Source organism: Amphiura filiformis, chromosome 1 (assembly GCF_039555335.1).
Source record: "Amphiura filiformis chromosome 1, Afil_fr2py, whole genome shotgun sequence".
NCBI lineage: Eukaryota > Metazoa > Echinodermata > Ophiuroidea > Amphilepidida > Amphiuridae > Amphiura > Amphiura filiformis.
The window spans coordinates 61,954,664-61,966,896 of NC_092628.1; positions in this window are offsets into that span (position 1 = coordinate 61,954,664).

Below are 12,233 nucleotides of genomic sequence, written 5' to 3' on the forward strand. Positions count from 1 at the left end.
AGCATTTGAGTAATCATGAAACTCTAAAATGTATGGCTTAAGTAATTGTTGCGTCAAATGGTTTGAAGTTCCTTTATTTACTTTACCTTACTTGGTTGGAAGCTACTTTTTTATAGGCAGCAGTACAAATATTGTTCGGTTTTAACATACAATATTTGGAATAACTTATTTAACTCGTACTGTACCATGGAAATTCTCTTATTTCCATGCTCGTACTGTTTAATAATTACAGAGAATCCGCAACAGTGCAATATTCGCCATAATGTTATTATCCCTCAATCAATGACGTAGTTTTACGTAATACTTGTGCAATCGTTTGGAACAATTTGTATAAAAAATCTATGACTTGGCAGAGTCAGTTAAGAGTGTTAATGTGCTTAGATGATTTTATTGAAATCATAATTGATAACTTGTACTTTGATATTTTGTATGTCCACGGCCACGGTCCAAGAACAACCTTGTTGATTTGGGCTTCCGATAAAGCTTCCTATCCCATCCTATCCCATCTATCCCATCCCATCCTATCCTGTCCCATCCCATCCCACCCATCCCATCCTATTCTATCCCATCCCATCCCATCCCATCCCATCCTATCCTACCTATCCTATCCTATCATATTCTATCATATCCTATCCTATCCTATCCTATCCCTATCCTATCCTATCCTACCTATCCTATCCTAATAAGTAAGTATTCTATTCCTAATCTAAGTATGTCCGAAACTTTTGAAATAGTCAATGTACTGTCAAGCTGAGGTATGCCAGGTGAGTTTCAATTATTGTCTCCCAGTGGTTCAATGAAAAGAAGGCTAGCTCTTGAGAATTGTGACTGAATAGATAGTAGAAGAGAAAATCAATGGGCTAGGATAGATTGCGGTTTACTGATCAATTGGTCAACCTGATCTCATAGATATAAAGGTATGCAAGAAAATGATCACCTAAGAATTGCATCATATTAGAGCACGATGATATTATTTGCAGCAATGATAACTGTGATAATAACAATATTCTTGAGACACATGAGGGGAGGGACGTACGGTCACGTACCAATGCTTTTGAGAAGAATAAATTAGGGATGGACGTAAGAGAAACACACAACCCCACACCGTGATACCCCCCTATAGGCACACACACCACCTACATTTGAGACAGAAATAAGTATCGCATTCTCGTTTCGGCATCTCTATCAGCTTCTATGCTAACAGGAAATTATCTCAGAATCATATCATATGAGGTAATTCTAATGTATTATTGATATTATTTATATTACTTTATGTGAATAGTTCTTGCCTTTCGTCATACGTGAAAAGAAAAGAAACATACATAGTACAGAATGTTGATATTATTATTACGGTAGTATTAATACATTTAGCACAATTTACAATTTCATGTCCATTTCATTAAACTACATATCATACAAAGAAGAGAATTCAAGTCACGGGGGAAATGTGCCATATCTTCTCCTCCCTTAGAAGCAGAATGGGTTGCCTTGATTAACTTAAAAAGTAATTTTCTCAAGTTACTGAATGTTAAGTATTTTTATTCTCGAATCTGGTAATTCTAAACTAATAAACGATATAATTACTTTGATTCGTTCCATTTCTTTTCACTCAATCTGTCAATTGTCGATCTCAACATCTGGGTTTTTTTTAATATTAAATTATCATTTCTATGATGTTTTTTAAAATAATTTTTAACGTATACAGGGCGGTCACAGCTTTGGTGCTGACGTGTACAAAAACACCCCAAAACATATTTGGTAAAAAGTATACTTGAACATGTCAAAGTAATTGAAACTGAATTTTTATTATTATTAGACAGCATTTATGAAGCGCCTTATCAAAGAGATCAAGGCGCTGCACAAAGAGACTTTAAAAATTACATCTTAAATTACAACTTACATTACACATACTAAAAACATTGCATACACTGTAGTAAGCAACAAAATAAATATACACATGCTAAAAACATATAAACAGGTGACAAGCTCACTATCAAGAGGCATTAAAAAACAACTTGAAGAACCCCAGGAACATGCTTAAATAAATGGCTTCAAAATGTAGGTTAAGCATCTGACCCCGTTACGGGTTAAAGCATTTTGTTGAGTGTTCAATGAAATGCTGCTCAAAAGCCCCATCTATCATGATATCATTAACATGATTAATGATGACTATAACAATAATTGTTATATCCTGATCAAAATGCGAAATGATGCAGCTTGTAGATAAAATGGATCTTTTCTTTTAAAATGTTGACATTATGTTAATTAACAGTCCTACATTTCAAACTCAAGGAGAACATTTTAATACCCTGCATTGGGATATTCCATTTACAATCCACACACTAACAGTACACCCATTATGGAAGATTTCATTGTCATTTCAATTCCAGTTGCACCTAGCTTATGGTCACTCCAGCTGGAAATTTTGCTTAGTTTTATGTGAAATTCCAGCTGAAACTTGAAATTTATAAAATCCGGTTGAATTTGCACAATTTGGCCTTTGGACAATTTTTCTGGAATTCTAAAATCTCCTACATCTTTTCCACAATGGATGAAAAAGGTTGGATCTGGACTAATTTAAACTTTTGAATTTGGTTGGAATTCCAAAATCTTCCGCAGTGGGGTGTGGTATTCAATAGAGCAGTCCATTGTTTTTTCTGTGTAACTTCTTATCATAGACGCACATCACTCTAGGTTAGAGAAATGTAATTATCTTTGCTCAAAATTATTTAAAGAATTCTAGCTTGTGTGTGTGTATTCCTGTTCCGAAGTTGTAACTGAATATGTTGACAAATGTTAAGAAAAGATATATTACTTTTCTTTGTTTTATGATAATTATGGTACACAATTTATGTGGGCAGAATAATTTGCTGAGTGTGTGGGCATTTTTGGGCAATGGGCAAGTTGAATTTACTTGGTGGGCAAAGTCATTTACTGGGTGGACAAATGCCCACCAAAATGCCCACCCAGATTCCTATCATTTACCTCCCTGTAATGGGAATCATACAGCAAAATAAAGCTAACAAATTCAGACATTCCTCAGGGATCCGTTCTTGGTTCGCTTCTGTTCATTGTATTCATAGATGATATCAAACACGTCATGGACTTGTGAACCCATGCACCCTCTTTGCAGACAATGCTGATGACTTTACGAACATGGTCAAGTCCAGAAAAGATAGGGTACAAGCTGCTTCTCACAATGATGGAACTACAAGAGATTGGGAAATGTGCAACTTCGTGGAACGGTCCTGAGAAATGCAAGGCTCAAAGCACCTCCTACATTATGTCATTGCTGAGAGGCTAGAGAGAAGCTAGTAAAAGCTATAAGGGTAACCGTATGAGGGATAGGAGAAATTTAATACTACTACGGAAAATATAAGGAATGAGGTACTATAGTTAAGTCTCAGTCTTCCTATAGTTTTCGGCAAGGTTCTTGGCGCTGGTTTGGTGCTGTTTACTGCGTAAACAAGGAATTAGTGTGGTTCTGATTGGTTTAGCGTCGTGTGAACTGATTCATTTTACGCAATAATCAGAAAGAGCATTCGGACACCGCTGAAGGACCTTGCTGAATCCTCTGGACAAAGTATATTTTTTTTGGCTAGACGAAACGTATCACGTTGGGCCTATCTGCAGTGTAGGTTTGGTCGAGTGTTTGGTCTTACAGTTTGAACAAGGGAAGGTTATTGGCATGCATTGTCCTAATACATGTCAAAGATATCAGCTTATTGATGAAAAATTGGCTACAAATTGTGGGTAGCAAAAGGTAAACACTTATAACAACAATGTCAAAAGTAACACAATCATCTCCTCAATAACATAACCTCAAACATGATAATCTGTTTGTTAAGGTGTGGAACAATATGTCGCCATCGAGGTTAGGTTAAACATTGACGTTGAAACTTCTTTAAACATTGACTTTGTTAACACTGTTGACGCGTTCGATCAGCGCTCGCGACATAAAAGTGAGCATAAATGAGTGACTATACGCGAGGCTGCCAATTACTTGGTCGTGACGGTCAGGTCCAATATCAAGAAAGTTGTGCGCCAAATTAAAACAAAGAATCAATGCAAGTGTTTTATCAGTACTTAATCCCTACTTTAACTAAGTCGTAAGAAAAATGATTGACATGTCATATAAAATCAATTTGAAACGCAAACGTAAAAACACCCGGATGACACTCAACTTTCACTTTTCACTTTGGTAAAAGTGCGGCGCCGATTTTCGACTAATGCGGCAACTATTTTAAACTGTTGCGATTTGGTAGTTCACAGCAACTTGCGAATGGTAGTGAGCTTTGGCATAAATTGCATTGATCATTTCATAGCGAATGTATAGAAAAATTCAAATATCACAGATTATATTATTTTTGTATGTCCTGTGGTTCTTGAGTTATGTTGATTTCGCTATCGTAGTCGGACGTCACTTCCTGCCGAGGTCACAGCTACCTCCGTAGTGATGGATCAAGTGATTGAGGCTTGTGGATCAACGTGTAGGCGTTGTGCCTGTGCGTAGCGCACTATAAATCACTGCGCTTTTTTTTTTTTTTTTTTTAGTGTCTAATTTGCATAAATGCACAATGGCCGCTTATGCATGGGTGAAATTTCAAATTCTCGTCATAAGGGTTGAACAAAATAGTTTGACCTATTTCCGATGTACAGTTCTTGAGTTATAGGGGAAATGCCAAATGTCAAAATGATCGAAAAAATGCAACTTTTCTCTCATTTTGATTTATTTTTGCCACCACTTGGATCAAAATTGGAACATTTTTCAATTGTAGGCGCCTGTGGAACCCAAAATTTGATCTTTGACCTTGTTGTCTATAAACCAAGAACTGTATGTCGGAGACATGTCAAACTATACTTTTTCTGAATCTTTATGATGAGAGCAATACATTGGTATGGTTTTGAACAAGATTTGACCAACTTTTAAATTTCACCACTGCATCTCTCGATCTCGCTTCTTCTGGTAGCACCTTTCGTTTCTTTTCCTAGAGAAGCACCCCAGTGCATCCTCCAAATCCTTATAAGCTTCCGGGATGACTATCCCGATATGACTATCCCGGTTAGGTCGTTTAGAAGCATTTTCACATACTTGCGGTCCTGCTCTTTGATTAGTTGATCTATAGCCTTACTTGCGCCTAGAACTTAGGTTGGGCCTAGACCTGGCCAACCCCTTGTTGCACTGAGCTCGGGTGGTATCTCCCGCTTAATCTCCACCATAGCTTGAAGTTTCTTTTCATTCAAAATAGCCAGGGCGACAAAATGTTTCTCAACAACTGCGAGGTCGTTGGTTATCAATGTCTGGGCTATTTTAGACAAGTTCTCTTTTGATTTGAAATGCGGAGCATCCGGGGCTCTCTGCCCAGTAGGCTATGGGAGGCTCGGAATCCAGACCGTATTGCAGCACGTCTACCCAAGCACGCTTATCAAAGTTGGTGATGTTGCTTCTGATGAAGAGATTCCTACCGACAAGGATAGACGTAAGACGGATATCTCGGGCTTTCCGGGCCTCTCTGCCCAGGTGTAGGTTGCAAATCTGGCCTCGGACCTGGCTAGGACTCGATTTATTACTCGGAGATGGCAAGCGACTTGAAGACATTATTTTTTTCTTGTTGGATGAAGTACTCAGTTTGCTAGCCTTGCTTACGGATTTCATGTTACTTGTTCTGGTAATTAACAATTAATTATAATAAAAATTCCCTTTAAAGGGAAAGCCAGCTTCAATGCAGAAGATGCCTTGTAATTAGTTTGGGTGGTGGCATTTTTAGGATCACTCTTTTTTATGATCCATCATGTTTCATGACAGTCCACCAAACCATCAATGATGAGAACATGCACACAGAAACAGCAAACCAAACAACTCCTATAACTTCCTGTCAATTAATTACTCCAAATTGTTCTGTCTTTTTGTCTTTTCTGCCTTTTAGGCTACCCTTAGCTCATTATTAATATAAAGAAATGCAGTTTTTAGTTAATTGGCTAAAACTGCCATCCTACTTGCCTTATACATGCACATTAATTTTATATTAATTCACAATTTATACTTAATATAGCACATTATAAAATGTATAAAGACTGATATTGTTCAATTATAATAGGCCTACATGTATATAAATTATACCCATATCAAAAATAGGCCCTGAAATTGCATCGAATTTTTCCCGTTGAAAAGACAAAACTGATGTTTAAGATATAAATTATTTCATAAATGACATTTTGAGTCATTTTTATCCATAAAACGATACAGATTATAGGATAGTTTTACTTTGACTTTTACGTCCATAAAGGTTTTAATCATGTTATCAATACACTCACATCTCATGCTGTGCTGATCTCCAGGAGGTCTGCGAATGTAAATCTAAGAACGCCTGATAACAAGGATTCTATAATTTTCTTTCGTTGATATGCTGTGGAAACTATTATAGGCCTGGCATGAACTTTTAATGTCATATTTCCTTCAAACCATAACTTTTGAAATTCTCACTCGTTTTCATTCGTTGAAACGGCAAAACATACTTTCTTTTTCTTACAAATCCAATAACAGGTCTATTATATATTTTCACCATAAAAGTTCCGCAAAGTAATTCAAACCAATGCTAGTACCCCGTAATCTCTTTAGCAAACAAAGACGATCTCCGAATTAGATCATAGCCAGCTAACGCTGGCGAAAAGGCGAAGGGCACAGAGGGTACCTGCTTTCAGTAATAACCCAGTCATGAAACTTAAAAAATAAAATAGCTTTATAGAATTAGGAATTCTTCTCCTGAGAATTTCTAAATAATTAATAAAATAGCTTATGTGGTGAAACCTTACGTAACCAATTATTCTTTATATAAACATTCAAAACTATGAATATCTAACAAAATATTATACCAATCTTATCTATATTTTTGTAAAGTTTGGTGGCTCTGAAAAGAGCCGTTCTTTCTGTGGTTAGGAAACCCATTCTGTCTCTTTTTAGAAACTATAAGAATTTATTAAGTTAACTACCTAATAATACAACAACTGTCAATTCTCTTTTTAGAAGTTGAGGTGGCTCTGAAAAGAGCCGTTTGTTTTGGGCTTTACTGCTGCTTGATTGCCGCTGGCTTTTTCTGCCAGTTGCGTTGATGATGATGATGATGATGATGATGATGGCGAGGCTGTTTGTTCGGCCGTCTTCGGTGATCAAATGGATTCTGTTGCACTGGGTAACCACTTATTGTTCTTAATTTGACTGGGCTAAATGTATAGATATCTAAAAGAACAGCTGATTTGCAGCAAAATTTTATGAACTATAGATGATTGAAAGAGAGATTCTTGAACAAACAATGTGATCTTTTGAAAATGTCCCGGAAAATGTACGTACTACATGTAATTATTGTAGCCGTGACAAATTGAATGTTGTTTGCAGTTTTAATAAATAAAACTTTCTTTAAAAAAGGAATGGGAGCTTTGATGTGATGTGCTGAACTGATCCGAGGGGGGAGGGGTCACTCCCACTTTGGAGGTGACGCGTATGTAGGGCTGTTAAGACTCCCTTTTTCACCATCGCTGCCCCCCAAAAAGGAGAATGGCGATCAGGAGCTCTAGAGCATGCATATCTGGGCGAGACATGGGCCAAAAACTTGGCCTATAGGGCCCCCAGGGGGCACTCAACTTTGGAGGTGACGCGTATGTAGGGCTGTTAAGACCCCTTTTTCAGCATCGCTGTCACCCAAAGACCCCATATTTTTTACGAACACCTGCTCGCTCCGCGCTCTGTCACCCGAAGACCCCCTATTTTTCCATTTGATCTGTCACCCAAAGACCCTTACAAGTTCAATTTGAACAGCAACTTTCATTTATCACTGATTTTGTTACTTATTTTGAAAAAATAAAGAAATTTGAAGCCATTTAGAACTAGAAATTCGATTTTCGAGGTTTTTGTGCTGCTGTTTTGGTTCTCACCTAAAGATTCCATTTAAAAAAAAAAGGTCATGCTCTCACCCAATGACCCCATATTTTTTACATTTTGCTCTCACCGAATGCCAAAAATCATGCTCTCACCCAATGACCCCATATTTTTTACATGTTGCTCTCACCGAATGCCCCTTAGTGCGAAAGCGCCAGCCCTACACCTATATCCATTTCAAATTGAAGTGCCCCCCCCCCGGGATAGGGCCTAATAGCTACACATACCTATACTACATATTACCCCATCATTGTAAGTGGGTGATGCCTGAAAAGATAAACACATTCTTTCTAGGCCCCTACTGTTAAATTTGTCACAGCTATTGGCCTACTTTTTTTGGACAAATTTTGCGCCGGTCTCCGCTCTATTCTCCACGTGTTGAATACTTTTATGATAGTGCTATTTATGTTTGAATCTTGAATGGTGACTCTAACCTCGAAATATCTCTGGATTTTCTCCTATTTTTGGGTGTTTTTCTTTACATTCCATTATTTCCATAGTTTGTTTAAACAACTAATTACAAAGTTTTCTTCGTGTCCTTTTAATTTTCTTCCGTGTTTCCAAAACAATTTCATGTAAATTGTCGGTATCCTTTGAACAGAGAGAATAGGCCTACTCCAGATTATTTCAGAAAATCATGAAATCTATTTACTTTTTCAAAATAACCTTTTCTTCTCGAGGGTAAAGCCATTTGAGATATTACATTAAAAAAAAAAATTGTTATGTTGCCCTCAAGTGGGTAAATGGAAAACTTGTGTTGGTCCGTCGATTATCTTTTTAAAAAAAAAAACTCAGTTTAAAAAAATCCCCACTAATTATTAAAAATAATGCTTCTTCCATAGGGGCATTTGTCAATTTTGACTACTGGATAGGCCTACTTGTTATCAATTGAAGACCAGTTTTTCAATTACATATTTATTTGAAGTGAAAAACATTGATTTTTTTGAACATATCTGTAAAGATCGTCATTTAAAAAAAAAGGGGGTGGGGCGACCCTTGACTACACGTCTGGAAAATAAGTCTTAAAGTTGGTCATACACGCAAACACCTACTCTCAATTTGCACCTTGAATAACATGACATTCGTAATGTGTACAAGCACTATCGTGTAGTAAGCATCCACATTTTTAGCCCAGGTGTATAAACACGTTTCTCAATTTTCCATTGTTATGACAATTTTCGAACACATTTTATGTTAATAATACATTCTTTTCAACTCAAGCTGTGTTTGATTTAACTATTGTAGCACAATTCAAAATTAGACCGGAGAGATTTGAATTCCAGTATGTTTCCAATTGTATCGAGTATGTTGTTGTTATGTCAGAATGTAACTTCAATGTACCTTGACTGTAATTGTCATGACTGTTTTGGGTTTATTTACCAATTTACAATGGTTTAAAAGTAAATGCCATATGGAACATTTTACATCGTGTTTATCCACTCCCAATAAATTAACACAATGTCTGCTGCTGCTCCTGGAAGAAGTAGGAAACTGTGATTTGTAAAGTTCTAAAATTATGTGTGGAAGCGATCTTTTCATACTAGTAATTTACGAGTTGACACCAGGAAAAAAGACAAAAGGAATGAAAAAGAAAAGAAAGGAGGAAAAGCAAAAGAAATAGGCAAAAAGAGAAAATTATGTAAAGGGAAGATAGGGAAAACAAAAGACCACATTCAAAAGAAAGACAGGTACATAATACCACTATAATTATGATCATAACGTTTTTATTTGAAAATAAGGCTTGACATAAATTCTTGACATTGTTAATTATAATATATATCTTGAAAATGTTAAGGGGGTACTACACCCCTGCCCAATTTTGTGCCCATTTTGCCTTTTTCTCAAAAATTATAGCGCATTGGGGACAAGTAAGATATGTATATTATAGGGCAAGGACTACAACTACTCCACTAGAAATTTTATTTCAGCACAGACAACTGTTGTGGAGTTACAGTCAAAAATGAGGGAAAACCAATATTTGATCAATAAATCAATAACTACTTGCTTTGAGTTGTTGAATTTTCAGTGCAGTAGTTGTAGTTCTTGCCCCTATAATATACATATCTTACTTGTCACCAATGCGCTATAATTTTTGAGAAAAATGCAAAAATAGGCACACAATTAAACAGGGGTGTAGTACCCCCTTAAGTCATGACGATTAATATAATCTTAAAACTGTTAAGTCATGCCAATTATGTCTAAAAACCGTTTGTATTGCCCTTTTTTGACCGAGACAAAAATCTGAAGACAAAAATCTGAAAAAATAGGGTCATGTTTTTTCTTTTTTTCCACATTTGAATTTTCATATATTTGGTATAGGCATGACTCCAATCTATTAAAAAACAAACCTGACAAACCTTGTAAATCATTGTTTATCATCATATTTAATGGTGAATTTGCATTTTATACATTGTATGTGGTAAAATATTAAAAAAGAACAAAAATCATCAACCAACCGACACTGACTTTGTACCTTTGAGGGCAATACAACTTTTGTTTATGCCTTATCACGTACATGTATTAAGTTAAAATATAAAATCTCTTTAGCACTGACAAAATTAAATTATCACTCTAAAATGTACTTGCAATACAAAAATGTGAAACACTCCAAAATTTTATTTTGCTTTTAAAAATCAGACCAGGTTTGTCATTTCTTCAAAACATTTTAAATGTTTAATAATAAATAAATAGTGATATGGACTATTTATACTAAAATATACTACATTATGTTGTTGGCATGCTTGTGTACAAATTAGGCCCTTTACAATTAATTCTTAGTTTCCTGTTTCCCGCGCGCGTCCAAAGTAGAGAATTGCAAAATATTTAATTATTTTATTTTTATTTTGGATTTTCTCTTTTAAAATAACTTTTAATGACTTCCATTTGCTACTTTCTGACTTTGCTTGTATCAACTATAATGATGAAAAAACAAAGAACATAACTGTACCATTACTTATGTATAAAATCAAACATAGTTGTAAAATAATTAAATGCATGTTCCGATCAAAACAGGTTGATGTAGGATGCGACCACTTGTTTTAAAATAAAGAAAATAATAGATAATTAATTATTAAAAGTCGCCTCATCCCTTGTTTTCAACCATGAAACAGGAAACTAAGACTCAATTGTGAAGGGCCTTATCTATTTTCAACTCAAAAGTTTCCAGCTACTACCAAATCAGTAGAATTCTGATTCTACACGTCATGATTCATGAGTGATTCCATCTTTTCATAAATATAAGATTATAAGTTTTTTTTAAAGCAAGCTTATTAAGGGATCTAAAATGGCGTTTATTATGCGTTTCGACAGTATTTTTTGTGGGACATGAGACCACCTCAGACCTATCGAATTGCATTCTGAATCTGAAGCATGTCTTTCTGATATAAAATAATTTTCATTTTTTGAAAATCACAATATAATACAAATTTTATGACAAATTATAAAAATTTGATATTTTTCAAATTTTTGATATATAACAGTCCTCTAAGTAAATCATATAAATCTAATGATATATTCTTAAAGTGTATGTATACGGAGGAAAAGTCGACGGTCAATTGAAAATTTTGACCTTTCATATTGAAGATATGGATTTTTTCCCAAAAAGACCTAATTTTTTTTGGTGTTTTATGGAAAAAATCCATATCTTCAATACTGTAAAGGTCAAAATTTTCAATTGATAAACTTTTCATCCCACCTACATACACTTCAAGTATAAGTCATCAGATTTATAAAGTTTACTTATAAAGTACTGTTTTGATATTTAAAAATATCAAAAATATAAATTTTCAATGATTTGCCATAAAATGTGTATCAAATTGCGAATTTCAAAAAATCAAAATTTGATATCAGAATGACATTCTTCGTATTCAGAATGCAATTCGATATGTCTGATGTGCTCTAATGTCCCAAAATAAATACTGTCCAAACGTTCATACCCCAGCCCTTAAGAAAACCAATCAACTGAATATATCTTAAAATTATTTAAAAAAAAATGTGTATAGCACCAGAAAGCTGATACTAGTTTTTTGGCTTTAAAACATAAAACAATTGTTATCAATTTGGAAATTTACGTTTTGCCCCCATAAGTCATTTCTAAAAGACTCGCTAATTTACAAAATAGCTTTCATACAATGTACTTTATATTGTGATGTTTCTGACACGTTTGTTTGTTGTATATGTTTGTTGTATATTTTGTATCTCCTTGTATATATATTTTTCTTATGCTTTGAAGTTCATGCATATTGCGCATTATAAATTATTATTATTTAAAGGGTAGGTCTATTGCAGAAACAACATCATA